Source organism: Solanum dulcamara, chromosome 1 (genome assembly GCF_947179165.1).
Source record: "Solanum dulcamara chromosome 1, daSolDulc1.2, whole genome shotgun sequence".
Taxonomy (NCBI): domain Eukaryota; kingdom Viridiplantae; phylum Streptophyta; class Magnoliopsida; order Solanales; family Solanaceae; genus Solanum; species Solanum dulcamara.
The window spans coordinates 66836661-66846178 of record NC_077237.1 but is presented as its reverse complement, the minus strand read 5'-3'; the positions used below and the strand labels follow the sequence as shown (position 1 = coordinate 66846178).

The following is a 9518-nucleotide window of genomic DNA, read 5'->3' as shown; positions in this document are numbered from 1 at the left end:
CTATCTCTCAATTGATTATAATTGTCGTTTTTGGCTACTTTCCTATGAACCTTAATTGATTTGATGATCAAAACCTTGACATGTATATTTTTGATGAGATAAGAATGTTTTCAAAAGCATATTTTATTGAAAGAATCTAATTTGAGCAGGAACATTAATTGCAAACATATCTGAAAGTATGTTTTTAAATGATAAAGTTGTTGATTGAGGTGAGATGGACATTAATGATAGTTCAATTAGACTAGATGATATGTTTTGAATGAATTTATTTGATTGAGTATATGAGCGTATTGAGTCTTATGGGAGTAGTATTGAGCACCGATTTGGGTAAGGGTAAATAAAACTTGAATCCCATGAAGCCAGCGTAGGATAGAGGCTATGCTTGGTGGACTTTGATTGATTATGGATCCAATGAAGTTGATCGTCCCTTATCCGGTCAAGGTATTGGACGCTTACAACAATAACAGTGCAAAGTGTTGTATCATCACATCTTATAAGTGATGGTTTTCGGTTAGAGAAACTCTCTTGAAATTAATGGTTTGATTGGATTGAGTTGCTTGACATTGAGTCTATTTTCAATGTATTTTGTTTATTACTTTTAAACTTGCATTCTTATTGAGTTGAGTCATTTCAAAGGTTGAGTTGATTAGCATGACATTGAGTATTGTTGATTGTACTCTTTTCCAGACATTTTACATACTTGTACATTCCATGTAGAGAAGCCATTAGGCCTGCATCATTTTATGATGCAGATACAGATCCTAGAGATCATCAACTAGCACTTTATTAAAGATTTGTTTCCTTCCTAATAGTGGTGAGACCTCCTTGCTTTTGGAGGGATCATTTTCATTTCATTTGTTATTTTGAGTGGTTCTTTTGTGGTAGCCGCATGCTTGTCTTGGCACCTTCTTGATAGTTGATAGAGGATTCGTAGACATAGTTAGAGTTGAGATAGAATGGTCCTTTCAGAGTTTGTTTTCAAACACACTTTCATTATTGACTTATGTCATTGAGTTGCATTATTCTTTAAGTATTTTAACCTTATTTATCTATTGATGGTGAGGCTTGACTGCCCACTTGAGTAAACTGTCTATTGAATTGAGTTTTCTGCTAAGTGATTGAATGAGTAATCAGACTGAGTGGTTTGCTTAGGCACAGCAATGATCTTCAAGTGTCAACCACACTTAGGGTATCCTTTTGAGACAAGATACAAACACTCCAATGCGTAGCCATGATCCCCACAAACACCCAGCTCTTGAAATTGCCTCAAATGAAGATCTAGAACTTGAGATATTAATTTTTGAGGAAATGGAGAAAGTACTGAAAAACAAAAGAGAAGGGATTTAACTCCTAGCGACTGTCGCAAAAGCAGATAATTTGCCGCTACAGCAGACATTTCTTTAGCCAATATTTCTTTTAAAATAGACCCCCTCTTAAGAGGCATCTATCACTAAAGTGACGTGGTTGCTAAAGCGACCATGATTAAAGCGATGAGCTGATCGCGCTCGCATCCTCACTCCTGGTGCCCATTGTAAAAGCCAACCATTGTTGGCTAAAGAGGCCATAAATAAAGCGACCAAAGGGTCACTAAAATGATGGAACTAAGAATCCAGGAACAAGAAAAATGCTAAGTGACCCAAAACTTAAACAACTTGAAATTCATTCAGAGTCCAAGAAACGCAAACCAAAAGTGCAAATCACTCAGAAATAACATTTCTGACTGAACCGTGCTGTCAAAATTTCCATTCAAGGTTATCTTGATGAAAAATGGTCCCACAAATAGGTGTAAATTTTTTCCAAATCTACACGGTGCCTCGAAATGAGACCAGAAGCCTCAGGAAGCACCCAAAATATCATTCTAGACTGAACTCGTATTTTCCAAGAATGTTAACCAATGTCAATCTTGGGCCAAAACTTAATGACTAAAACACCTAATGGATCAAATTCATACAAAAGCCTCGGGAATCGAGCCGATCATATTAATAGCCTAAAATGACTCTTCCGAAGCTGATAGAATTGTGAGAATTTTATTCTGAGGTCATTTTCTTAGAGTTTTGATTGAAGCCCACCGTTTAAATTCTAATAGGTCCAAAATAGAGAAATTGGCATAAAACCCCAACATACGACCAAATGACTAACTTTTAGTGCCAATACTCATAAATGATTTGGGGTCTCTATATGTAAACTCTAAATGTTGAAAAAATTTGAAAATGGAGGAAATGACATAGAGGGTCATTATAATATGGTGAGTTAAGGGTTACGTTTCTTATTTCTTTATTCTTGACTCCCATAGGAGCCTTAGACTAGAATTCTGTTATGAGAACCTTAACCTAGGCTGAAGCTTTGCTTCCTTATGGCTTAATTGGTGTTATTAGCCTTTTTAAAGCTAATGTTCAAGGCTTTAGTATATCTTGGTTATCTGTGCGCCTTATATTGAGTTCTTAATTATCCTTTAGTTGACATAGTTGCTCCTTGTAGTAATTACTATGGATTTGCACCTTCTGTTAGTGTGTGGACTTTGTTTGCTTTTGTATTATGGAAATTCACCTTGGACTTTATGTTCGCTTTGATATTATGGGAATTCACCTTAAATAGATCCTTAGTCTTAATCCTATCTTAGATTAGGCTTTGGAACTTTAGTTGTTTGTTATAATTGTAGGTTGGCTTTATCAGTACTTAGTGTTCACTTGAAGCAGTGCCTTAGGATAAAGGTTGAGATCCTTGATTTACTCTTTTTTTCATTGATTCGTCATATTTACGTTATTTTCTTGAGTTGTTATGTTCATATGATGATCTTACTATTGTGAAAGCTGTCATATTGTTGGGCCTGAGACGTTAGTCGAGGATCAGCTGGATTCCATATTAGTTTTCTATGCTCCGAAAGAGAGGTGATTCTAGATGTTGATACTCTTTTTGACATGTTTTGTGGTACGATCCAAGAAAATTCATTGATTTTTCACTACTATTATTGAGAAAGTATGGTTGGTACTTTTCACCCTTAAAATGATTTTGATAGGAGTTGTACCATCTTAACCACTTTGATAAATGATTTTTTAAAATGAAGAGGCATAGAGGATGCATTAACTATTTACTTTATCGGTTGATGAGGATGTCGACCCTATATATATTGATGTGATTTACACATGCATCTCCAATATCATAACGGAGTAGATCCGAGGCAGATTGATTGTGAAAGTATTGGGTCGGGACTAGGCATTATATACAAACATCCCATGTACTCTATAGATCCCTCTTTCTGTGTGCCGCATTGAACAGGACAAGGGGTGTTCGCATGGGTGCTACCTAGCATGCTTGGGACATTAGGAAGGTGTTCATACTTTATTTCATGTAACATGGCACTAACAAAATCACTGGTTTCCAATGCTTGCTTGCATTCATATGCATTACCTATCAATGGTATAATTTATTGTTATTTGCACGTGCCGACTTTATGGGGGGTTGGGTTATGTACCTTCTAGGATTGTTGGAGTTCAGTTAGGTTATTATTTGATTATGATTGTGTATTTGTGACATGATAATTTTTGGTCTCCCTAATTGGCTTGGGTACGCCATGTGATTTACTCTTAGATTGGTATTTCCCAACTATGTTGGATGTATTGGTCTCTTGGCCTCTATTATGTTTCGTGGTCGATGTTATTAGTATACAGTCATGTAGTTAATTTACATGTAGAAACTTGTTGGGGTTATCTTATTAGGTTAGTTCCTCCAGATACGTTCCCTCATGTCTTTGGTTTCACTTATTGTACTTTACCTCTTCTTTAGTTGCTTGTATTGTATATCCCTTCTCTATCTGCCTTTTTATTCTTACTTTATCATTAGAGCTCATTGGACCTACACCTACTTAGTACCACATGTTTGGTACTCATACTACACTTTCATACACTATAGATAGCAGTACGGCTTCTCGTTGTTGACGTGTGTATCGTGCAGTATGACTATGTATTGGAGACTAGGGGTGAGCTCCTACCATTCAGAGTTGTTCTTCTCCTTTTGTTTTTGGCTGAACTAGTCTTTATTTTGTGTTCAAATACATTTATGTATATTGTACTTATCATGTACTTATGTTATGGTCAGTAGCTCGAGAACTGACTTATACCAGGTTTTGGTGATGTTTTATGTATTGCGTGGCTCTTTCTTCCTCTTTTACTTCTTATATTTGTTCTTTGCTTTCTCATTCTTCTCTTTCGTGTGACAGCTTGTTACTTCTGATTCTGCTATATGGGTTTGACTTACCTACTCTAGGTGTCATCATGACCTAAGATTTAGATTTCGGATTGTGATATTTGCCCTCCCAAATGCATGGCTAAATGGGCTACTAGTTAGACAATTGGCCAATAAAAATTTAGATTTTCAAATAGTGAAACTGGTTTGGGACTATAATGAATGTAAACAAAAATGAGCATTTGTATACGTCGGTGTTTTTTTGCGACCAGAAATAATCCAAACTGCTCATAGAAAGGAATAACAAATATAATAATGATAATCCTTTTTTGATCAAGTAAAATAATTTTATGATATTTCTCTCTATGGAATTCTCATAGATATTACCTTGGAACAAAAAAAATATGCAGTTCCGAATTTCAAAGGTCAATTGTTTACATGCAATATAAAAAACTGTATAACAAAGTAACTATTGGATGGTACGACATGAGTTAGATCTCCTTATTAGTTTATAATCCTTGTTGGGATGCGTCCATTTATATTATGGGACAATAAACTGTAAACTGAAAAATCAGCTCTCCGTGTTGCTAAATAAGAGATGGGGTGGAACATAACCATTTAGCCAATCTCCATATATCTCAGAGATCTTCTTCGATAGTTTCCACTTTCGGATTTTCTTTTCATCTTTTTCTTCTATTATCGAAGCATTGACCACTGTGTTGGTAGAAAGCGGAACAGAAAAGGGCCTTGCAGTATTAGGGACATAATTCGTCAGCATAGGCGCTTGCAGCTCTGCTAAAAGAAATAGGAAACATCAGGAAAATTAACAAATGAAGAATAAACCTCCATGAAAGAGCTAATAAGATTAGATCCCATATTTTACTATAGAAATTCATATGGAAGAAATTTGAGATTTAAGAGATACGTAGCTCATGAAGCCCATCGTTCACATATTTTGTGTCTCCATGTTTAGTAAAAGGTGGTAACGACCAAGTTACTTTAATATTAGACCTATAAAAACATAGAGGTAGGCTAGATGTTGAAAGCTAAATACATTGTTACTTTTTTTAGATGTGAGATATGAAAAAACAGAGAAACTGCATATCTATCTTGCCAAGATGTTAATGTTTAAGGAAACAATACAACAGTTGAATAACTATTTTGGCTACAAAAAAAGATTTTAGATAGTCTCTTTTTTTTTTTAATGCAGCTACTATACAAAAGGTAAATTATATGAAGACACTCTCTCTTTCCTAGGATAGAGAAGAATCAAATATCTCACCCTAAGAAAGTGTACAAGATCCTAATTTTATGCAAGATTCTCGTTCTAGCTTAAACTACTGAATCTCTAACAAATAACTTGTATAGCAACAACAAACATGTCTTCTAGGCTTTCAATCAATATCTAGTAATATTCTCCAAATTTTCTACAACATACATAAATGAATTTTACAAGAAAGAAAATGTAAGAGTTTCAAAAGATTACTTTACCTGATTGTCCATGAGCAAAGTGACAACGATCACGGAAGGGGCATTGACCTGTTGTCTCCCACTTGAAACAAATATTTGTCTTCAAATTTATAGGCATCTTAATATGGTTAACATCATTTTCATGCTTACTATTCACAATCATCTTAGGATCACTTATGCTCCCTGTAGTTTCGATACTTATTGCGTAATTCTCCCTATGCATTGACATGTTGGTCTTAAATTTTGGAGGACGTTCGTGAAGAAACTCACACTTATATCCATAAGGACACTCCTCTCCATCATAAAAAAAACTTGCAAATTTTCATCCTAAGATTTTTTTCCTGGTCGTCATTCAACTGTCTATCCTTTACATGGACTAGATCCTGCCAATTCGGAGGAGGCTTCTGCAGATCTTCAATACCATGAGCAAAAGTACAATGTTCTCCATTCTTGCAAGTTTGTTTCAAGAACTTAGCACACATGCGGGTTTTATAAAATATATTCATTGTCCCTTTACTTTCTCGAAGATTTGGTGGATTCACTTTGGATGTCATAGCAGACAAAGTTGCAGAATTTGGCAAGTTATTATCGGAATCTATTAGTCTCTTGAAAGGAGGTGCATGCTCAAACTGACAATAGGACTGAAAGAGATCATGGTTCATTGGAGAATGAGGCCAAACGCCTCCAGCATCACCACCATCGAATGAAATTGGCATAAAGCGCGGAGGAGAAGGCGGTTGATCGGAAAAACTCATATTTCCTTTTTAGATGTTGATTATTGAAATGAAATCCAATTATGTTCTTCCACTTTATCTATAAAGTAAATAATGACTCAAACTTTTAGTAGAAAATAGAAAAAATAATAAAATATATGTATCACCTTAAATGACAATTAGGAAAAACGAGAATAAGTAAACAATAATAACTAACATATGATAGAGAAACAGATATACTATTAAAATAACAAAACACTATATAGGTAAGCAACGATGACTAAAACAAACATTGTTAAACAACAACGACGATAACAACATATCCAGTGTGATCTTACAAGTTTGTCAGGAAAGGATAGGATGTACACAAAGCATAACACTTTCTTTATGGGATACAAAAGTTGTTTACAATAGACTATTAGCTCAAAAGAAGACTTTTCAGAGCAGAGTTGCAAAAATATTTTTTAAATAATAGTTCATAAAAACGAAGAAACAACAATTACACCTAAATTGCAAACAAGTTAGGATTAATTATATGAATTTTTACTTTTTTGTTTAAGCTTGTCTCATGGAATGCCATAGAAATACAAAATAAAACACTTCCAAAAGAGTTCATATGCTGAAAACAAGAATGTATAGCAAACATGAATCTGATCTCATTCTTAAATTACTTAGGATCTCTTTTAAAGTCTACTTGGTAATTACAATTATATAATTACATAACTAGTAATTATACAATACAATAATTATGACGACAAGTGTGGTTGTCATAATGTAATTACTCGAGTATTATTTGATTTCACAAGTATAATTACATAGTAACACTAATTTTTAAATAAATTGAACTATCAAAAAATTGAAGTTAGTATTTGAAAAATATGTGCCTTTATAAATGACACTAAATAAGGTACAAGATATATATTGTTTTTAAAAATATACAAATTAATAATTATATATTTGTAACTAATAATGTAAAAAATGATTGATATATATTTTTCTAATTAATCTATTTTAATTGAATTAATTTTATTAAGTTAAAGAACACATTTTATATGAACATAATAAACGAGTCGCTTCAAAAAAATATTAAAATTTATAAATATATTGTCATAACATTACTAAAACGTTTTACAAAAAATAATCTATCAATTTTACTAAGAAATAATTGAAATTGAAACTATAAGCTAAATACATAATCTAGTTTTTAACATAATATTCTTATTTCAAATTCCAACATATTATAAAATAAGTTTCAACATGCTTTAGGTAAATATAATTCAAAAAGTGAAAGGAAAACTTAAGTCTATAACCTCATTTAATGAAGAAATTCTACTTTAATAATATCACTCATTAAAATCCAATTCTGTAATGACATAATCTTTCTATTATTAGGAGGTGTAATTTGAAAAATTAAAAAAATTATGTAATTACACTAAATTAAAAACATAAAGAAAATAAATTAGGAAAAAAAAATAGAAAACCAAGATAAAAGTAAACAATAATAACTAAAATAATAATTGTTAACCAACCTAGTCAGTGTAATCTAACAAGGGGGTGGGGGAAAAATAGGGGAACGTAGACCTTAACACTCCTTTTATGGGTAAAGAGACCATGTATGCTAGACCCTTGACTCAAAATATTTTTTATAACCGAGTTGCAAGAAAGATAGATAAAGATAGTTCATTGAAAACAAATAAGAAAAACAACTACACCTCAATTCTAAAAAAGTCAGGGTCTATTATAAAAAATTTCAATATTCCATTTTTGATGAACTAATGACATTTCATAGAAAATCAAAAAACAGTTCCCAAAAAAAAATCTACACAGAAAACAAGAATGTATGGCAAACCTGAATCTGATCTTGTTTTTTAATCACTTAAACAAAAATTCAATCTTTCCAACAAAATTTTAAAATGCAATCGACAACAAATTAAGTCTTCAAGACTTTGTAGGTATAATTTAAATATATAGATGTAATAAAAAAAACTCACAAAAGTTGAAAGTCATGGCCGCCTATGTAAGCCTTATTTGAGAAGAAAAATTCGTATAGAAGTGAGTCTAAAGTGATGTGTGAAACCCTAAAACCCCAAAATAGCCGAACCCCTGAAAAATTTCATAATTAATTATAATTATGAGATTATCCTCGCTAATATACTTTTGTGATTTTCTGACATGTGGGCTTTCTATAATGATTTGACATTTCAAAACTAGCGCTAGTTTTGAAAAGGAAAAATTACTTGATTGAGTGTTTTTTAAAAATTAATTACTGATTTTAGTGATATTTTTTATTTATTATCATTTATAGCAATATATAGCAATATTATGATAAATCTACACTTGTATTAAAAGTGAATTATGCATACAATATAAATGTATTATAAGTGTTTTAAAATATATATTATGTTTGTGTAGTAAGAAACTAACATAATGTATTATAAGTCTATTAAAATATGTGATAAATGTATTATCCATTTATAAAACTTGTATTATATATATTTTATAAATAGTTCTCTGCAATATGTATTAAAATTGTATTATAAATGTATTATAAGTGTTCAGTGAAATTATTTTTTTATTGCTATAAATGATAAATATTTTCTTAATATTGTATATTTATGTAAGTTTCCCTTTTGAAAATATACAAGAAAAAGATCAAGTTTGAAATTTTCTTAATTTGTTTTTGTAAAAATGTATTGCTGAATATTTCTAAAAGACTGTTGATGTCACAACCCGCTTCCTTGAGTCATGATGGCATCTATTATACTCACCAGTAGGTAAGTCAATCCGAATATCAAAACTGCGAGTAATAGAATTTAGGGTAGAAACTAAACAATAATTAAACAACAAGAAGAATAAAACGAACAAGCGGAAGAAAATCAAATATAGAACAAAATATGAAGATCTCTCCTAGAACCTGAAAATCACAAGTACAGAGCTACTAAAAATAGATATAAGTCCCAAAATTGGACAATAGAAACAAAGACTCGTCTCGAAAGCAAAAGACTAGTCAACTAGATATAGATAGGGACAAGAAGATTCCAAAATGACCAATGCTCACCCTCGCCTCCAATGTAGACTACACCTGGCTTGAATTAGTGTTGGTAATTGGTGCTCGGATTTGCATCACAAAAATAGATGCAAAGTATAGTATGA

At 32.1% G+C, this 9518-nt stretch overlaps 1 pseudogene; it reads right to left on the bottom strand.

Annotated features, from left to right (window-relative positions):
- Positions 1 to 4492: 4492 nt before the first annotated feature.
- On the bottom strand, positions 4493 to 8461 carry LOC129888493 (zinc finger CCCH domain-containing protein 39-like; annotated as a pseudogene).
- Between the last annotated feature and the right edge of the window lie 1057 nt (positions 8462 to 9518).